Source organism: Cavia porcellus, unplaced genomic scaffold (assembly GCF_034190915.1).
Source record: "Cavia porcellus strain 051 isolate PalLab524CR breed Dunkin Hartley unplaced genomic scaffold, mCavPor4.1 scaffold_3, whole genome shotgun sequence".
NCBI classification, from domain to species: Eukaryota; Metazoa; Chordata; class Mammalia; order Rodentia; family Caviidae; genus Cavia; species Cavia porcellus.
The window spans coordinates 33,354,478-33,376,069 of record NW_026947486.1 but is presented as its reverse complement, the minus strand read 5'-3'; the positions used below and the strand labels follow the sequence as shown (position 1 = coordinate 33,376,069).

At 35.5% G+C, this 21,592-nt stretch overlaps 1 protein-coding gene and 1 pseudogene across 18 annotated transcripts in view; both read left to right on the top strand.

Annotated features, from left to right (window-relative positions):
* Positions 1-21,592, top strand: part of Zc3h12b (zinc finger CCCH-type containing 12B) — a 579,255-nt gene that overhangs the window by 334,392 nt on the left and 223,271 nt on the right. The gene's annotated exons all lie outside the window — the stretch shown is intronic.
* On the top strand, positions 10,831-13,374 carry LOC100735242 (serine/threonine-protein kinase Kist-like; annotated as a pseudogene).

Here is a 21,592-nt window from a genome sequence, read left to right as displayed (position 1 = left end):
TGTATTTCTTTGTGCCACCTCCCCTCCAAATCCATCAAGCTGCTGTGGCCTGCCCTGTCCATCAAACTTCTGAGGTTTCACTAGGTTAGTGTGGTTAGTGTGTGCCACCGCTGTAGGGACTTGATTTAAGATAAACTATTGTTTCTCAACCAGGTCACATGACCCAGGCCTAGCTCACTCCACCAATCCCGTTCAAGAAGGGAACAATTGACTGAAGTCAGTGCTGCCCCTTGTACTTGCCAATCCTGCCCAGTCACAGAATGTCATCAGCCAGAGGCCCCTATTTATAGAATAGCTCCACTCCCATCAGTTGACAGGTTGATGTAGGCACCCTGCCAACTCAGCTTTCGTTTTGGCTCACCGACCCCCAAACTCAATGTCAAAGAGGCGGGACCTTGGATGGCTCGGCAAGTCGCAGTGGAACTTGGGCAAGTCACAGTGGAACCTCCGATGGTTGGCAAGTCACCTTAATTTCTTCTTGGGATGAGAGAATTCATCTCTCTCTGTTTGGGGCTCCCCACTCTGTATTATGTTGAATTCTGAATTGACTATCTCAGGGGAGCCTCTGTAGTCAATTGTTATCTATCTGCCATCTTTGATCCTCCCCCCATCAGCTAATTTTCAGAAGGGTAGCAAAAGGACAAAATGGGGAAAGACAATCTCTTTGATAAATGGTGATAGGAAAGCTGAATTTACATACAGTTAAAGAAAGTATTTGCATCAGTATCTTACACCACACAAACTTACATGCATACGTACACATAAAAAGAAAACTTCAAAATGGATAAAAGTTCTAAATGTAATATCTGAGATCATAAAACTTCCATAAGGAAATGGAGGGAAAACTTGATACTGGCCTTGCCAGTGAAATTTTAGATGTCATATTTAAATCTCTGTCTACAAAAGCCAAAATATGTCAGTAAATCTAAACACACTAAAAACTTCTGCATGGCAAATAAAAGTATCAGTGAATTAAAAGACAAGTTACAGATTGAGAAATATATTAAATATATTTGAAAACATAAGTGATAAAGGGTTAATATGTAAGGTTTATAAAGAATTCCAATGTAGCAGAAAGTAAGTAACTTTATTAAATTGGATGAATTTCCTGAAGGAATTTATCCAAAAAGGACATAAAATGACCAACAGGTATATTAAAAAAGCATAATGCCAGTAGTCATTAGACAAACGCAAAATAAAATCACTGTAAGATATCATGTCACAAGTAGTAAGATATCTGCTATTTCTTTGAAAAAATATTGCAGAGTACGTGGAGAAATGAAAATCCTAGTAAAATCTTGTTAGCAATATAGATTAGTAAAACATAGAAAACAGCATGTAGGTTCCCAAAGACATTAAAATTAGAGATACTAAATAACTCATTAACTTTTTTCTGATTATATATCCAAAGGAAATAAAATTAATACCTTGTAAAGATAATCTTCAACCCTCTATTTATTGAGTATTATTCACAATAACCAAGGTCTGAAAGCATTATGACATCCATTGACAGATGGATAGATAAGGAAAACTTTGTATACATATACAATGAAATATGCAGCCATAAAAAAGAGATACTGGCATTGGCAACAATATGGGTAGAGTTACAGAACATTATGTTAAGAGAAGTAAGCCAATCAGAGAAAGAAAAATATTTCATTGACTCACATATATAGAGAATTTTTTAAAAGGTTAAACACAGAGAGAAAAGACAACAGGGTGTTAATATTTCAAAAGAGAATTGTTTTAATACAGGACACACAAGTTTATAAGATTATTTTACAACATTCACCCATGTAGAAGAGTGTAAGAGATCTGTCACATGCTAGAGATCCAAAGAAACCAGCCTAAGACCTGGATTCCACAGCAATATGCCGCACCAACCTAACCAAAGGCCTGGAGGCCATGACAGTATCTCATGCAAGTTCTTATCAGGAGGCTGAGGAATCCCCATGAAAGACTGAAATATTTGCACAGGAAAACCCAAGTGTTACTGTTAGATGCTAGAGAATCCACAGCAAAAGTTTGAATGATCTGTTGTTGAGGAAAGATTCCCAAGACAAGCCAAACCAACTGAAAGACTGCACAGAGGAGATAAGAAGGCAGCAATAAATAGTTTTGTCAGTGGACTGTTGCAGGATAATTCTACAAAGGCAAGAGCACTGAATTTAGGAAAAGTTTAGTTTATGTAGAATTTAGAAGTGAAATGTACAAAGTAAGTGACAAAGCGTTACATAATTGGTTACATATATTGAGTCATATATAGACAGACTGCCTTGTTTTGAAACAATGGAATTGTTTATCATAATGTAGAAAAAGTCCAGGAAAAATGTGTGGGGGCCATTACAAAGTGAGCATAGTTAATGCTGTTACCATAATATAAAAACATTCCAGGGAGTGGCCGCTTAGAGAGTGAACATAGTTAAAGGCAATACCATAATATAGGAACATTCTGGGGAGGGGTCTATGAGTTAGCCCAGGGTACCTTAAGGTATACACAATTACTTTGACTCAGTGCTCATCAGAGGTATACAGTTGGTCTGTAGACACCATCAAGGTCAGTTGAATGCAACAGAAACAGTAGAACAGAAACTTGGTCAGAGACTTCTAATTGATCATAATTAGATCAATAAGTATCTATAATGTTTCTATCTTATAAATGTGTTGTTCCTACATTAGGATTGTGCCTGCACACTGTGACAGAAAGCTGAAGAATCTGCACTAGAGCTGACAAAGGGGGAAGGAAACTCCCAAACAGTAAATGGCTGGTATAAGTTGATGTTCTCTAAAATTGTAGAATGAATTTTAGAAACAACAGAGGCTATGAGCAGCATGTATTTATTGAGAAAAAGAAAGCATCCATCTGGCAGAGAGACAAAAGGGGTCCTGAATGGGTTGCCAAGTACTCTGTCTTTTCTACAGATTTCTATAAGCAAAACTGAGTTCGGATGGGTCCAATATGGGGAAAACATGAGAGCTTTCAAGGCAAGCAAGCATGAAGTAGGACAGAACTGTGGTCAACCAATAATATTAATTGTTGAGGTAAAATTCATTAAATTGGGGAGAAATGGAGTGTGCTTGCATTTGTTTTACCTTTTCTCATCAAATCTGGTCCTGAAACAGATGTGCCTGTCTCCTCCAATGCTGTAAGGAGTCTGAACTTCTGCACTGGCTCCTTCTCCTTCGAAGACCAGCCCTATCTGATTGCCTGTAATATTTCTAACTATCTCAGTTGCCTGCAACACTAGGGTCCCTATAACAGACTACAGTTAAATTCCACTTTAAAATTAAACAAAGTGTTTTATTGCATGTGGGATGTATTTACTTCTCCCCATCTGGAACATGCAGCTGCCAGGGTCGTAAAAATCCTGGCAAAAGTAAGAAATAAAGGAGGTAGACTTTAAAATAAAGAAAGATGATTTATTTGAAAAAGACTAGAAAAAGATAAGACAGACATATACTCTGGAAGATTATGGCTATCTGAAAAGAGAATATGCCAAAGTCCTTGTTCCTGGCTACTTTTATTTAGGATTAGTTGTTCTTCCCGTTGCCTAATGTGAAGACCTGGAAGTTATTACAATATGATTGGCTCTCTGACTGTCTTTAACCCTAACCTGGGAATCTCTGTCTACATTCTTTCTGGTCTCTTTATTTCTTCTTTCTCCTTTGTGATGTGAAGGAGGGACGGAGGGAGAGAGAGAGAGAGAGAGAGAGAGAGAGAGAGAGAGAGAGAGAGAGAAAGTATTGGGAGAAACTTATAGAAAGGTAGATAAGAGTGAAAGATTAAATAAAGGGGATATGAGCATGTAGTGTAATAATACAGAAAAGGAAAATTGAGACTATACCAAGTATGTGTGTCTTTTGTATATTAAATAAAAATACTTAGGTGATTGACCCTTGTCTCCTTTGAATATTATCTGATGTGGGTGATGGGAGTGAATTACCTGATCTGTTGTTTCTAGGTTCTACCAAGTTTTGCTACCTCTTTCTGATATATTATTATGATAATGACATTACCTGATACCTTTATGGATCTGGTTTCTCTCTCCTTCCTTGTCTCTCCTATTGTTTGAAATGTAGTCTAACCATGTATAGACAAAAGCTGCTTTAGTCGGTTTTCCTATTAAATATTTATTAAAGCCTGTCTTTTTTCCTACCCAGAGACAGCATTTCTCTACAAAACCAACATGTAAATACAAAAGAAAATTTTTACCTTGGTGACATTAACCCCTGGAAAGTTGTATGTTGACATAAAGAAAAGCTAGATTTCATACACAGAGTAACACTAGAGATAAAAAAGGTATTTTTATAATGAAAAAGAGGTTGTTATAGTTTGTGTCTGGGTGTCCTTGTAAAATCACATATGATCATTGGGGTTAGGCTTTTTGGAGGCCTTTAAATCTAGAGTTTGTGACTGATTTATGATCCAATGCTAGGATTAAGTGTTTGAGTGCTGCACCTACCCTAGAGCAGCTGTAGTTTATATAATATAAGAGACAGAAAAGGACTTGTCTCTGCTGTCTGTTTCTTCCTTTCTGTGTGCTCTGTCACCATGCACTGTTGCCTCTCTGCCATTCCATCCTACCTTGGGACCAGTTAAATATGGACTGAAACATACACTTACTGTGAGCTAAATAAGCCTTTTCTTATTTAATTTTGAGCATTAGGTATTTTGTCTTAGCAATAAGAGAAAAGTAACTAATACAGAATTTGATACCAGAAAAGTAAGGTCATTGCTGTGACTCTTCCTGACCATGTTGTTCAAGAACCTTTGGAAATAGCCTGTGGGGGGACTGGAAAGGTTCAAAGGTGCTGGCTGAAAAAGTAAAGCTAGCATACCTTAGGCTATTATGTATAGGAGGCTCTGGTTAGAAGTCTGATAGAAATACTGTTGGGAAATATCAGGCTTTGTGGATTTCTGCTGGGAAGACGGACTACATTGGCTGTTGGACTACATTTGGTATGTGTTACGGCTTGGCAGAAACATTGTGTGCATTTTGCTCATGTTCAGAGATTTTGCATGAGATGAAGACTAATTTCAAGGCAGTCTAATGTTGAGGCTGTAGCATAGCTTCTGTTGAAAGCTTTTAGCCAGATATATGTTAGGAATCAAGAGCAAAGTGTCCAGATAAATGATTTAAAACATTTTCAGTTTGTCCAGAAAATAAGGTTCAGTTAAAAAAAAAAGATGGTGAATCATTAACCAGCAAAATACAGAACTTCCCTGAGAGAAGCAACTCAGATGTCAGAATAAAACATCCTGGAGAGAAGCTAAAGGGAAAAGAACTGGTCAAATGGGGCTAGGGATTTAGCTCAAAGGCATAAGCTCCTGCCTTGCAAGTGTGTGGTTGTGAGTTTGATCCCCAGTACTGATAAGAAAAGAAAAAGACAAAAAAAGAATGTATAAAAAAAAAAAAGAACTGGTCAAACATGCCGTTGTGTGGCTACCATCGAAGCAGTGCAGATTCATGGCCACAGCACTCTTGCTGGAGCTGCCCAAACTTGCGATCATGACATGCTCACTGCCAGAGCTGCAGTAGTGTTGAGGTCAGGGGTTGGTGAGCCCAACAGAGAAAGGAGCCAGCATGGAGACCTACACTAAACCTCAGTGGGTACTTGGAATAAGACCCTCCCATGGGAAAGAGGCAACCAACTGGACTACATGTTGCAATCAAGGAGGACGGACCTGAACTAGGAATGGCAGTAACTTCAGTTGTATGCTCCCTGCTTAGAGCAGATTGGTGTAATCTACTTGGCCTGGCTCATACCCCTGGCAGGGAACCAATGAGTTATCCCAAACCAATTCCATATGTGTGGCACACACTAATGTGGTGAAGGCCCCCACAGGTTGACTGGCTCAGATCGGAGGGGCCAGCATATGCCACCCCTACTTGCACCTCAGTGACCACCAGCCAACTAGAGAGGGCAGAATTCCCTACCCAGGGTGATTCAGAAGAACCATAGCCAACAAGGAAAGGGACTGGGACCTCCACTATACAGCTGTATGGAAGAAACCAAAAACATGACAAGAGAAAGAAATAAGAAAAAAGCCCAGCTCCAACTCTGTGAATATTGATCCAGGAGAGGTAAATACAAAAGAGATTGAGGGTAGCAAACATGCAATATCAGACACAGCATCAGTGGACATAAAGAGATGTCTTCATGACCTCATAGACAAGTTCAAAACTTAAATATTAATTCAAGTAGGGCAAGATATAAGAAGATTAATAAAAGAAATGTTAAGCACCGCTCAAGAAGACACAGAAGAATGGAGGAACACAAATAAAGGAGAGAAATCTTTGATGAAGAGTATTTAAAAAAAACTAGAATACATGAAACAGATTCAAAGATATTCCCAGGAAATTAAAAACTCCATCAAAAGGTGGAAAAATTGCCTGACAGTAACTAGGGATAGATTAGCAAAACTTTAAGATAGGTTTTCAGTATCTGATCACGAAAGGAAATATCTCATAAAAATAACAAGGAAACAGGCAGTAAGAATACAAAGGCTAGAAGATGACAAGAGGATCTAAAAATTAAGAATAAGGAATGTGAATGAAGAATCAGGGGTACAAACAAAGGAGCTACAAAAGCTATTCACAGAAATAATTAAGGACCACTTCCCAAACAAAGAAAAAGGAAATGATATTCAGATGTATGAGGCATACAGAACTCCAGCCACTTACAATCAAAACAGAGCTACAGAAATTCTTCACAAGAACAGAATATTAAAAGCCATCATAGAAAAGAAACAGATCACCTATAAAGGAAAACCCATCAAAATCACAGCAGACTTTTAGACACAATCTATCAAATCAAGAAGAGCTTGGAACAAAGTACTCCAAGCCCTGAAAGAAAATAACATGCAACCCAGATTGCTGTTCACTGAAAAACTGTCTCTCAAAATTAATGGACAAACAAGATGCTTCCATGACAAAAAGGTACTGGGGGAATTTGTGACCACCAGTTCAACCCTACAAAAAATACTGAGGGATATTCTACAGAAAGAGGAAAAAAAAATACTAGGATTTCAGAAACAGTGGCAGAGAGGACTCAATGAATGGGACAGACAGTGGAATAAAGGAGAAAAGTAGACAACCAATGGCAGAAAAATAACATAGAAGAAATGAGGCAGAGATTGTGGCTAAAATCTCTAACATAGATGGCATTAATACACTAACAAAAGAAACACAGGCAGAGTAGATCAGGAGATTGGGTCCATTGAGATGCTCTGTACACAAAATATAATTAACCTGAAAGAGGGTTTATGGTTTGAAAATCAAATATGAGAAAACAATGCTCTATGTGACAGGGCACTAGAGAGAAATAGGGGCAACTTAACCAGGACCTACAATTAGGTTGGAAAGATATGATACTTTTGTGCAATAGAGAAATACTCAGCTATAACGAAGGAAAACATTGAGGCTTTTGTAGCTAAAGGCATATAACTTGAGATCAAGTCCAGGAATGAGAAGGTTGAGAACCACTTAGGTAAATATCAGGTTGCACCTGCAATCTAAAAACAGGGTGTGACCCAAAATGTGTAGGTCACCCTGTGGGAGTGAAAGGGGAAGAATAGTCTAAAAAAGGAAGGCAAAGGATGTTATTAGTAGTATATCAGGATTTAAAACCCACATTATTCTCACCACTCTGTTTAGATGGATTATATTCTGTTCCAGTTTGTCTATTTGTACTAGATTTGAAGGCACAGACAGCTATTCCAAAAATAGCAGCATGTAGTATGGTAATCATCTTTAATTTCATATTAACTTAATTTGAAGTCCTGTATAATGTACATTCTCTTATTATGACTGGTCTTATTTGAATCTGGTTTGTTAGATTGCTGTTTTGTGTTGACTGATTTTATCCAAATCTGTTATAATTGACAGTATTGAATCTGAGAGTATAGGCAACTACACTGAAAATGACAAAATTCACTAGGATACCCACTCTGATATGATTATTTCCTGCTTTTGAAGTCTTATAATGTCTCCAATGTTTCATTTTTTATTAATATTATGTACTATTATATTCAATTATATTATGCTTAATGATATAGACAATTCTATTGAGGATAAAAAGAGACATCATAGTAACCATTGTAGATCACCTTGTATTGCAGCTTTGTATGACTTTTTCATTTCATGTTTTTCTAGGAATTTGTCGTGTTTTGTCTTGCTTTGTTTTGTTTTTACCTCTAATACAGAAAGAATAGATGTACATGTAGAGAATCACACATGCATAGAATTTATAAACAGTCTATGACACTGATTATATAATACATGATGAAATGAACAACTACTTTGAAGAGAAAGAGACACTACGGTACCCAGTGCTGACTGCATAGCATCATAATGTGAAATCCAGCAATACTATTATTCTTTGTTCAGAGTTATATCAGTCTGTTTTGTTTTGTTTAATTTCAACATATTTGAAGGTATGGACAGCTATTTTGAAGAGAATGAGAGACACTATGGCAGCCATTGTTGACTTCCTTATTATCTGGTCTTAAAGACCTAAAATGCCTTCTTCATCGTATTTGGATCAGTTTTATACTGTGTTGTTTTGTATGAATTCACTGTATGTGAAGACAGTGACGATTGTTTGAAAGAAATAAGGACAATATGATAGAAGTGAAGATCTCTGGTTATCTTGCTTTGAAATTTATGTCTCTTACATTGCTTTATGTTCTGTTTAGGTTGTGGTTAATTTTACCCTCTTTAAAATAAAAAAATAAGCTTCAGTAAAAGCTTTGGACTGCAAAGATATAATAAGGGTGATCTTGATTGTTGAGGAGGATCATGAAAATAGAAATTATGACATGAGGGCATCACAATTAGGAATAGGATTTCGTATTTTGAAACCTCAAAACTGCAAAAGTGAAAGAATTCACTTTGAAAAGAAAGCTGTAGAGCACCATGTTCCAGAATGGCAGCAACATAAAGAATATGTTCTTCAGAATTAGATTAGGATTGGTCAGCTATCCAAGCACTAGACTCCTACAGCCAAGAAAGAAGAAAGCCTGACCATTACTCCAGCTGACAGCAAATCTTGGCATCATATATTTGGCACTGGTTTTAGGTGTATGCAGAATGCAAGAGTTGTGGGGTTAAGAAGGCTTCAATCCAGATTTCAGAAGTTCTGGGAGGCCAAACAGTGTGCCCCCAAGAGGGCAATGTGTGAAAAACAATCAGTGTGAATTCAAGAATGCAGTGAAGACCTCATGAGTTTGGAAAAGCTAGGAATGAGGATTGTAGAAGAAAAATTGCAAGGAAGGATCAAAGCAGGCCCAAGAGAGTAGCCATGGGAGCAAAAACCAGCAGCAGTGCCACTTCTTTTGAGCCATCCCTTTGCAGTTCACACCTTGCCACTGATTGCCTCAGATGCTGCACATGGAACTGCAAGCTTTAATGTTTGCCCTGCTGGATTTTGGACTTCTGTTGGTCTCATTCCTTTGTATCCCCTGTATGTATCTTTTGGAATCACAATTTTTCTCCTGTGCCACAGAGTATTGGAAGTGTTTAATTTTCTTTTCATTTGTTCAAGAGCTTGCCTTGCATCTCAGAGGAGACATGGAACTTGAACTATTCAGCAATGCTGAAACTGTTATAATTTTTGTGACTTTTAGTGATGGACTAAATTCTTTTTACATAAAGAAATATACATGAATTTTCAGGGGGATCACATACTGAATGTTAAGTTTTGTATATGGTTAACCTCCCAAAGATGCACGAGGTCAAGGCAGACAGGCTTTTCCAAGGTGACTAAATCTAGAGTTTGTGATAGATTTATGGTACAAGGCTAAGATTAAGAGTCTCAGTGCTACTGCCTCCCTAGCAGGAAGCATAGTAACTGGCATGGTATAATGGGTAGTGGCTTGACTCATGTCTGTCTCCCTGTTTTAGTTGTTTTCTGCTTCCATGAACTGTTGTCCCTCTGCCATGCACCACCTTGCATTAAAACCAGCTGTTTATGGACTGAAACCTCCACAAACTATGAAACTAAATAAACCTTTCCTCCTTTAGCCTTGGGTGTCAAGTGTTTATTGAGAGAAAAATAACTAAAATAGATGTTATTTTAAGGCTTACTAAATTTACTAGTGTTCATGAAAGGTAATAATAGTGATTCAAAATGTGTATTAGTATTTCAAAAGACAGAAGGAAACCCAAAGAAGTGCAACAAATAGTACAAACATACACAATCATAATCTGATCTCATAATATTTTTCTCCAAAATTTACATGAACAATTACATATAGTTACTTAAGTTCATAGGAAACTAAAGATAATACAAACCTTTTTGAAGTAACTAACAGCTATAGACTTCATAATTGGTTTTTATTTTTATTCAGTACAAAATATTTCATATTTTGTCGTTTAATTTCTTCATGTGAATATGCATTTTGAAATGAATCTTTTAATTTTGAAATGTAGAGATTTTACAGATAACCCTACTAGTGAATTTTATTTTTGGTATTGGTATTCATGACCGCGCACTTGCCAGGCAAGCATTTATGCTGCTGAGCTAAGTCCCCAGCCCTCTACTAGTGAATTTTAAATACATTCTGTCATAGAATATACTTTCCATGACTTATGAAATATTATATATACTGATATTTGTAGCTCATAAAATTGTCTTTCCTCATAAATATTCTTTGTGCAATTTTTTGCAATATATTTTTGATGCATACTGGTTAAAGTCAAAATAGTTATCAAGAAAAAAAATCAATGAAATCTGCTGAGAATACAAGAAAAAGGATCCCTTTTATATTATTCCTGAGAAATCAAACTACCATAATCCCTATGAATATCAGAATGCCGGTGTGAAAGAAGGGACATTAACTCAAGATTTGTTGTATGAGCAAAAAGAGAAGGTGTCTCTTACAGACTGAAGCTTTTCTATAGCACTTTTTGGCAGGTGTTTGAGATGGTGTGTCAGAGAAACAGCTGACTTTTGTTTACTATGTCCTCTGAATTTGCCAACATGTCCCCAGGAGACTATCTATGAACTGCTGGCATGTCCTTTCTGACCTACTGACATATCTTCTGTGACTTAAGTAAAATAAACTTTATGTTTCTCTAAAATGATGGATGGGCTTATTGGAACTGGTGGTGACTCTGTTCAGGCTCTATCAGTATGAAGATTCTTCAAAAGACAAATCAAAGATATTTTATCCAGTTATATTGTTCTGTATCATGTTTCTTAAAACTTAAGGACATTAAGCCCCTCTCTGTGAAGTCTCTGGTCAAACATGCAGAGATGTGATCTTGGACCTTACCAGCCTGCCCCAGGTGTCATGTCAGGTTCCATGTCAGCAACCTCAGTTCACAGTGATGGTAGAGTTCAGCTATATTGAGGTGCAGAACGACCATGGTTCATGGAGGAATTCTGGTGGCTGAAGCAGGTGCAAAACCACCTGGACAGCAGATTCTTAGTCTCTGTGTATCCAGGTGCACTGTTGTGGCACCCTCCAAAATCCATAAGCATTTTTTGCCTTCAGGAAACATTTGGGCTCCAGCATGGGGCAAAGAGTTCCATTTTGGCAAACGGCTACAACAAAGCAGTTGCAAGGTCACTAGATCATGACTTTATAGGGATTCTTTAAGATCTACTTCTCTGCAAATGTGCCATCACACTGTTGCTTGAGGTCATAGATGTCACCGTTTCACAATTGCTTTTATATTTCAGGCACCAGGGTTTTTCCTTGTGGATGATACACCATTGTACCAGAGATATGCTGGAGGATCTGTTTTCTTCATCATGGGGTTTATGTCCATGTCGACCTCAAACTATTGTGGAGTGCAAACAATGAATGTTTTTAACTCATTGACATTTTTTCTAACTCATTGACTTTGGACTCAGCTTAAAAGAAGGCAATCAGAATGGATAGTGTATTCAGGCAGACAGATATTGGGCTGCAGAAGCAGAATTACAAAATTGTTGGGACCAGGCTGGCCTGAGGAGTGATACAGAATGCACCTCAGCTGTTAATCTCTGGAGCATAGGAATCAGTTTACTGTACATTTTCTTGGGAATAAAACTGAAACATACAGTTAGGTCTCAGAAACAGAAGATAAACACTTCTGCTATTGTTGATTATGTACTTGCCAGTAAAGCATTGGTGAATGCCACAATTCCAGCTAATCACCTAAGAGACTTAAAAGAATGCTTCATGATGATCCTAGAAGAATTCGAGCTAAAATAGTATTGTGCAGCCAGTTCTTTGTCATTATTTTTCCCTTCATATTGAAGATCTGATGCTGCTTCCTACTCCAATGCTGGGGCTGCTAAATGTTCTCAATGTTGATTATCTTGAAAATGAAGAAGGTAATTAAGATGTTGTAAAAAATGAGTGTCCAAAATATGAATGAGTAGTATCCCTGCTTGTTCCAAATGAAAATCCTGGCAAAGGACAAGTGCTGGTCTTTCCAAAACTCCTCAAAAATTTCTGACTGGAAGGATGCTTGATGAAAAGTTTGTTGTGGTTACATTCTATCTGATGAGTGTCCACAAGAGAAGATGCCTGTTTCAAATGTTGCTTTAATCACTAAACTAAGGACTATTTCCTATTTCTCTTTTTGAAGTTCCTGAATCTGAATGTAGGAGTATTCTTTTATCATTTTAAAGGGATATTTTGAACATTTGCTTAATCCTATAATGTGCAGTCATTGCCCAAGCAATAATTCATTACAAATATTTGGCACCCAGTAGGACAAGACCTCTCAGCTATACTTTGAGGTGCTGTAGAGCATTCATGTGGGAACTCTCATTTTGTGCAGTATGGTAGGTGCTGCAATTCTATATGTAACTTTAAAAAAGATTATCTCAAGTGATTGTGAAGCAAGGATGAATAATTTGTCATAAGTGAATATTATTAACAAAGTTGTTAATGTTAGTGACATCAACTACAGATTGTTCTTTTTTGTTGTCATATAGTGCCTCCTTATTGTTGAAAATGGTATCTAGCCCAAGACACTCTCAATAATGTTAAGTAATTATAAAGCAGTAGTCACCTACTGTGCTCTTAACACTGTATAGTGTATCTTTTAAAATAGTGCTGTAGAATCTAGTATTCCTGCCATGAGCTTATCTACATTTTTTATTATTAACATTTTTAGAGTAGAAAACTGATACTTATCTTGCACAATTTTTATACCTAATATGCTTGCTTAAATGAGTGTGCAGCTGTAAAATATTACAGAAAATTTGAGTCAGTGCACTTTACAGTGTGAGTCTTGTTATTCAGTAGTCTAGTCTATACCTGTTTCTTCCCTACTTGTTTCACCCTGTAAGACTGAGTATTTATGTTGTTTGAGAATTAATGAGCCTAGTAGAATGTAAATAGCAAAACAGTTCATTCCTGCAAAGATCAAACTAGGGAAGAGACCACAATCAATTACACTGAATTTCTTCAAGTGCCTAGAAAAAGTTCTGATTCATGTAAATGATCCCATTCTTCAATATATTTTATAACCTCAATTAGCTCATCTTTTTGTACACATTTTCATATGATAATAATAAAAATTTCTCAAGATATCACACTGCCTATTATTAGATATTTTAAAATTTAAATGTATAATGAATTAAAAAGAAAAAAAGCAAAGGATGATAAAAAATCATATCTTTCTTCTTTTCCCTCTTATATGCCTCTCACCTAACCAGTTTTACTTTTACCATTTTCTGCCTCTATCCTTAGCCAATAAGAAGATGTGAATGGTATTCCAAGTGGTCTAGTTTCAACTTTATGAAAGTAAAGAAAAGTGTAGATGTTATAAGGTAGAAATAGAATAAAAGAAAAAATATTCAATAACTTTCCAATTAGATTTTATTAGTACATTTTAGATATACATGATGATCACATTCATCAAACAGAATTTGTATCTGTACATGATATACATTGTTGTTTTTCCCCATTTTCCTATCCACCCAACAACTCCTCCTCCCCTCTCCACATACAAAAGCTTTATTTCCATGTTTTCCTTCTTTTATCTTTCTTTTACTTTTCCAGTCTTTCATTTCACCCTCCCCTTTCCATTGTTATCCTCCTTTTGAACAGTTTCTTTCTATTTCCCAACACCTATGATATACTGGGGTCCTTATTTACACTTTCAGTTTGTGCATATTATTACTTTGACGCAATAGTATAGACTCAAGATGCATTAGTTTCTTAGAAATGTATCAAGTTTATCCTCCTTTATGACTGAGTAGCACTTTATTGTACAAAAAAACATTTTCTTTACCCATTCACTAGTTGATGGGCCAAGAAAAAAAAGGACATAATAAAGCAGATCATATTTAGCTATTACAAACTGTGTGGCTATAAACACAGGTGTGCTTATATTGCAATGGTTTGATGCTTTTAATTCTTTTGGGTCAGAAATTTCACAGATTTCTACAGTGACTGCATCTGTCTATACTTCCACCAATAGTGGATAAGGGTTCATTTTTCCTCATAGACCCTCCAGTATTTATTACTGGTTAATTTCTTGATGATAGCCATGCTTTCTGGTGTGAGATGGAATCTCATTGTTGTTTTAATTTGCATCTCTTGGATGATTAGTGATGCTGAGTATTTTTTTCATATATTTATTTACTGTCTATACATCTTCATCTGGAAAGTGTGTTTTCATTTCAGATGCTCATTTTTGGATTGGGTCTTTAAATTTGAGGTCTGATTTTTTTTAGTTCTTTATATATTCTCCATAGTAATTCCTTGTCTGAGGAAAAGCTGGCAAACAAATTTTCCCAGTTGTGGGTTCTCTCTTCACTCTGTTGTTCATTCATCTGCTGTGCTAAAGCTTTTTAATAAGATGAAGACCCAGTTCATGATTCTTTGTGCTAGTTAGTGTGCAATTGGGGTTTTCTTCATAAAGTCTTCGCCTACACCGAAATCTTCAAGAGTTTTACATATTCTATTTTCCAGAAGATTTAAAATTTCTGTTTTTCTATTTAGATCTTTGATCCATTTCAATGTTAGACTCATGTATGGCAAAAGACATGGATCCCATTTTAATTTTTGCCATGTGAAAAGCCAGGTTTTTTTTCAGTACCATTTATTAAGGAGGCTATTTTTCTTCGAGGAAATGTGTTTGGCACCTTTTTCAAAGATAAATCAGCTAAATACTCTGGAGCTGTTTCTGCATCTTTTAATCTGTTCCATTGGACGTAAGGTCCATTTTATTGCCCATACCATGCTGTTTTATCGTGCTGCTTTATAGAATAATTTTAAGTCAGGGTCTATGATGCTCTTTGTCTTGTCTTTGTTTTGCAGAATTACCATTGCTATTTTAGATCTCTTCTGGTTCCAAATGAATTTTAGGATGGTTTTCTCTAGTACTATAAGATATAATGTTGAGAGTTATACAGGAATTGCATTAAAACTGTATATCAGTATTGTAACTATGGCCATTTTCACTATATTGGTTCTTCCTTCTGAAAAGCAAGGGATACTATTCCATTTTCTGGTATCTTTATCAATTCCCTTTTTCAGTTTACTGTAGTTTTCAATGCAGAGATTTTTTTTTTTACTCTACAGTTTTTCTTTGTTAGACTGATTCCTATGTGTATCATTTTCTGGATGCTATTGTGAAAGTTGCTGTATCCCTAATTTCTTTCTCAGTGAATTTGTTGCTCATATAAGGGAAGGCTATTGATTTTTGAGAGTTGTCTTTGTATCCAGCCATACTACTGAATTTGCTTATGAATCTTAAAGTCTTTTGGTGGAGTTTTTGGAGTCTTTATGTAGAGTATTCTTTCATACATGAATAATGACAATTTAACTTCTTCCTTTCATATCATCATCATATTTATTTCTTCACATTGTCTAATTGCTCTGGCTAAAGTTTCTAGATCTCTGTGGAATAGGAGTGGAGACAGTGGACATCCTTGTCTTGCTCCTGATTTTAGAGTGAAAATTTTCTATTTTTGTCCATTTAGTATGATGTTGGCTGTTGGTTTGTCATGGAAACCTTTTTTTCAGATTGAGGTTAAGACCATCTATTTCAATTTTCTGTAGGGATTTTATTATATATGTGTGTTGGCCTTTACCAAAATATTTTGAGGCATCTATTGAGATGATTCTATGGATTTTGTCCTTCACTTTCTCAATATGGTACATTGTATTTATTTATTTACATGTTGAACCACTCCTACATTCCTGGAAATAATACCACTTGGTCTTCATCTATAATCTTGATGCTTTGCTGCATTCTGTTTGACAGTATTTTGAGGATTTGCATATCAATGTTTATTATGGAAATTGGCCCATCTCCCTCTGTTCATTAGGATGTTCTCGGATTTAGTTAGGTACTTCTCAGGTTTTGCTTTCATGGTAGTTCTCCTTCCAGGAATGAGTTTGAGAGTGTTGCTTCCCTTTCAATTTCATTAAAGAGTACAAGGATGAGTTGTATTAGGCTTTCTCTAAATTTCTTATAGATTTCAGCAGTAAGTTCATCAAGTCCTGCACTTTTCTTTGTTGGTAAGTTTTAAAATACATGTTTGATTTCATTGAATATTGGTTTATTTAGGGTTTGTGCAACTTCCTGATTCAGATATGATAATTTGTATGTACATAGGAGTTTGCCCATTTATTCTGTATTCTCTCTCTGTCTCTCTGTCGCTGTCTCTCTGTCTCTGTCTCTGTGTCTCTCTGTGTCTGTCTCTGTGTCTCTCTGTATCTCTATCTCTGCTCTCTGTCTGTCTCTGTCTGTCTCTGTCTCTCTGTCTGTCTCTGTCTCTCTGTGTCTGTCTCTGTCTCTCTCTCTCTCTGTCTCTCTCTCTCTGTCTCTCTCTCTCTCTCTCTCTCTCTCTCTCTCTCTCTCTCTCTGTGTCTGTCTCTCTGACTCTTGTAGCAATGACTGAACTCACGATCTCGCACTTGCCAGGCGAGTGATTATGCTGCTGAGCTAAACTCCCAGCCACTGCATTTTCTCTCTTATTAGAATATTATTTCTCAAAGTCAGTAGAGGTTATCATTTAGATTTCTGCAGGATTCCTTGTGATTTCATGCTTTTCATTCCTAATTTCATGGATTTGAATCTTTCCTTTTTTGGGAAGTTTAACTCAGATTTTTTCAATTCTATTTAATCTTTCAAAGAACCAACTCTTCAATTCATTGGTTCTCTGCATTGTTTTGTTAGTCTCCAATGCATTATTGTCTGCTATGATCTTTATCAATTCCACCCATATGAAATTTGACTATGGCCTGCACTTTTTTTTCTAGAAGCGTGAGAGTCAACTTTAAGTTGTTTATTTGTGCTTCCTTGGTATTCCTGATATTGGTATTCACTGCTATAAATTTCCCTCTTAGAATTGCTTTATTTGTATCCCATGAGTTCTGGTATATTCTATTGACATTATCATTTAATTTTAGAAATTATCTAATTTCTTATTAATTTAATCTGTGACCCATTGGTTGGTCAACAGGTTTTTTTAACTTCCATGTATTTGTGAAGATTTGTCATTTGTTTTGCCAATAATTTCCAGTTTCATTGCACTATAAACAGATCATATGTACGGGATAGTTCCAATCCCCTTGCCTTCATGGAAGCGTGTTCTATGAGACAGTATATGGTCCATATTGGAGTGTATCCTATGTGTACCTGAGAAGAATATGTACTCTAATATGTAGGGGAATATTCTGTAGACACCCACTAATTCCATTTGTTCACACACTTGGTTCAGTTCTAACATTTCAATGTTGATTTTTTGTATAGTTCATATTTATTTGTGACAGTTGGTTATTATGATATTCCAATACAACTGTTTCTCCTTATTGGATTTTCATCTCTGTTAATAACTGTTTTAGGTAGCTGATTGCAAGGGAATCTTTGCATATATATTTATAATTATTATCTCTTCATCTTGGATGGTTCCCTTTACAATGATGTAGTGACCTTTTTTGTATCTCTTAATCATATTTTGAAATTCAATTTATCTATTAATAGAATACTTACCCATGCTTATTTCTGGGTTTCTGCACATGGAATATTATTTTCTATATTTTGATTTTCAGTCTGTTAATTTATTTTTTAAATTAAATATGTTCCTTTTATGCAGCATATTGTTGGATACTGTTTCTTGATGCACCCTTCCAATGTGTATCTTTTGAATGGTGAATTAAGACCATTAGAATCGATGGGATGACGTTTATTGATTTGCCCTTGTCATATTATTTTTCTGTTATTGCAATTCCTTTTTTCCTCCTCTGTTTTATTGTTTGCCTTACCTGGTGAATCATTCTGCTATGGCTCTTTGAGTTGTAGTCCTTGTTTTCTTTTTCTAAAATATCCTTTACAACATTTTGGAGTGCTAGTTTTGTAGTTATGAATTTGATCAGATGTTTTTCATCCTGTAAGTACCTTATTTCCCCATAAATTTTGAAAGATAGCTTTCTAGAGTGAATCAATGTTGTTTGGATGTTGTTTTATTTTGGGATTTGAAATACTTCACTGTAAACTCTTCTTGACTTGAGGATTTGTCATGAGAAGTGAACTGTGCTTTGAATCTCCTTTACAGCTGATTTGTTTCTTTTTCCAAGAGCTTTTAATATTCAATTTTGATGTTGAATTTCTGGAATCTTGACTGTGATACTTTTTATCTTGCCCAATTGGAGTTCTATATACAATACTTATCCATATATCAATTTTTTTCTTTAAAAGAGAATAAAACAAAAGAGAACAGAACAAAGGAAATTATAACAGAACAATGCAAGCAACACAGCACTTCACAACAAGACAAGCAGATATAAACAATAGATATCATAATGTCTCTTTTCTTTGAAATAGTTGAGCATACCTTCACATACAATAATATAAAACATAAAAAATACTATAAAACCATTCAAGAAAATGAAAGTATTCCCGGACATTTAAAACTAAATAACAGAAAAGGAACAATGGTTACTATAATATCTCATTTTCCTTCAAAACTATACTATCACCTTAAAAAAATCTAATGAGATACAACAGGATAGAACCAATCAAAACAGAAGAATGAAGCCATTATAGTATTAAAAGTAAATCAGCAATGGCTGTCATAATGACTTTTTTTTCTTCATACCATCACACATAATAAAATAAAAAACCAGAATAAAACCATTCCAACCAAGGTATGAAGAAATAATAAGACTTCAAAGCAATATAATGGGAAACCATGATTACCATAAAATCTTATGTATTGTTACCATTTTTTACATTAGGGAGACTATATAGTATTTACACATATGAGATTTATTTTATTTATGAGTATGGTCTCAATTGGCATTCATTTATGTATAAATATCTCAGTGTGATCATTCTTTAAATATGAGTAGTACTCCATTATATAAAAATATCACATCTTTTTTATCCATTCCTCAGTTGATGGGCACTTAGGTTGTTTCCAAGATCTGGCTATTACAAATTGTGCTGCTAGAAACATGGGTGCACATATATCACTGTGGTATGATGTTTTTAGTTCTCCTGGGAATATGTTTAGAAGAATAGCTGGGTCAAATTGGTCTTCTAATCCCTGCTTTTTGAGGAACCTCCAGACTGACCTTCACAGTGGCTGCACCAGTCTACACTCCCACCAACAATGCAGGAGAGTTCCTTTTCCCCCACAGCCTCTCCAGCATTTGTTGTTGATAGGTTTCTTTTTTTATTTTAAAGAAATTAAGACAAAACAGGACATAACAGAGCAGACCAGAACAGAACAATGTAAGCAAAACAGCATTTCACCAGAAGACAACCCATAATTAACAGTAACTACCACAATGTCTCTTTCTTTGAAATAGTTGAGTATGATTTCATATACAATAGTATCAAACATAACAAAATAGTATAAAAACATTCAAGAGAATGAGAGTATTATAGGGTTTTCAGTTATTTGTTTTCTGTTATTTGGTTCTGAAAACCCTGTTGGTGGGTTTCTTGATCCTGGCCATTCTTTCAGGAGTGAGCTGAAATCTCAGTGTGGTTTTAATTTGCATTTCTCTAATGACTAATAATGCTGAACATTTTTTCATGTATTTGTTTGTCATTTGTATTTCTTCATCTGAGAACTGTGCATTCATCTCAGATGCCCATTTTTGGATTGGATCTTTGAATTTCGGTGGTCTGATTTTTTTAATTCTTTGTATGTTCTAGACAGAAGTCCTTTGTCTGAAGGACAGTTCACTAAGATTTTTTTCCAATTTTGAGGTTTTTTTTTTCACTATGCTAAGATTTCTTGCAACATGCAGAAACTCTTTAATAAGACATGATCCCAATTATTGTTTCTGTGAAGTATTTCCCATGTGGTTTGATTCTTGTTCATGATTTTTCTATGCCTACATCTTTAAGATTTCCACCTATTTTGTCTTCCAACATATTTAGTGTTTCTATTTTAATATTAGATCTCTGATCCATTTAAACTTTATTTAATACATGATGCTATGCATGGGTCTAGTTTTAGTTTTTGGCATATGGAGAGCCAGTTTTTCCAACACCATTTATTAAAGACACTATCTTTCTTCCAGTGAATGTGTTTGGCTCCTTTATCAAAGATAAGGTGACTGAATTTGTTTGTAGTTGTAGTTGTATCTTTTAATCTATTCCATTGATCTTCAAGTCTGTTTTTATTCCAGTGCCATGCTGATTTTATTACAGTATCTTTGTAGTATAACTTCAAGTCAGGGATTGTGATGTCTCCTGCCTTGCCTTTGTTGCTTAGAAATATCTTTGCTATTCTAGGTCTCTTCTGGTTCCAGATGAATTTTAGGAGTGACTTCTCTAGATCTGTGAGGTATGCTAGTGGTATTTTGATCAGGATTACATTAAATCTGTATAACAATTTTGGAAGAATGGCAATTTTTGCAATATTTATTCTTCCTATCCATGAACAAGGCATGTCTTTCCATTTTCTGAGGTCCTCTTTCATTTCTTTTTCAGAGTAGTATAATTTTACCTCAGTAGATATTTTACATATTTCCTTAGATTGATTCCTAAGTATTTCATTTGTTTGGATGCTATGGTGAAGGGTGTGTCTTATTTTATTTGTCTCTCAGTGATTTTGTTGTTAGTGTATAGGAATGCTGTTGTTTTTGTATCCAGCTACATTAAAGAACTTATTTATTATACCTAGGAGTCTTTCAATGGAGTTTTGAGGGTCTTCTTTGGAGAGTATCATGTTATCTGCAAATAATGATAATTTAACTTCTTCTTTTCTTATCCTTACTCCTTTTATTTCTCTCTTGTCTAATTGCTCGGGCTTGTCTTTCCAGGACTATGTTGAATAGGAGTAGTGATGCATCCTTGTCTTGTGCCTGATTTTAGGCTAAAGGCTTTCAGTTTTTGGCCATTTAATAAAATGCTGAGTTTTGGTTTGTCATAGATAACCTTTATCATATTGAGATAAAGACTTTCTATTCCAAATTTCTGTAAGATTCTTATCATGAGCAAGTGTTGTAACTTATCAAAATATTTTTTCTACCTCTATCGAAATGACCCTGATTCTTATTTTTGGCTCTGTTGATATGGTGCATTACATTTACTGATTTACATATGTTGAAACATCCCTGCATTCCTGGGGTGAATCTCACTTGTTCATGGTTTATAATCTTCTTGATGATTTG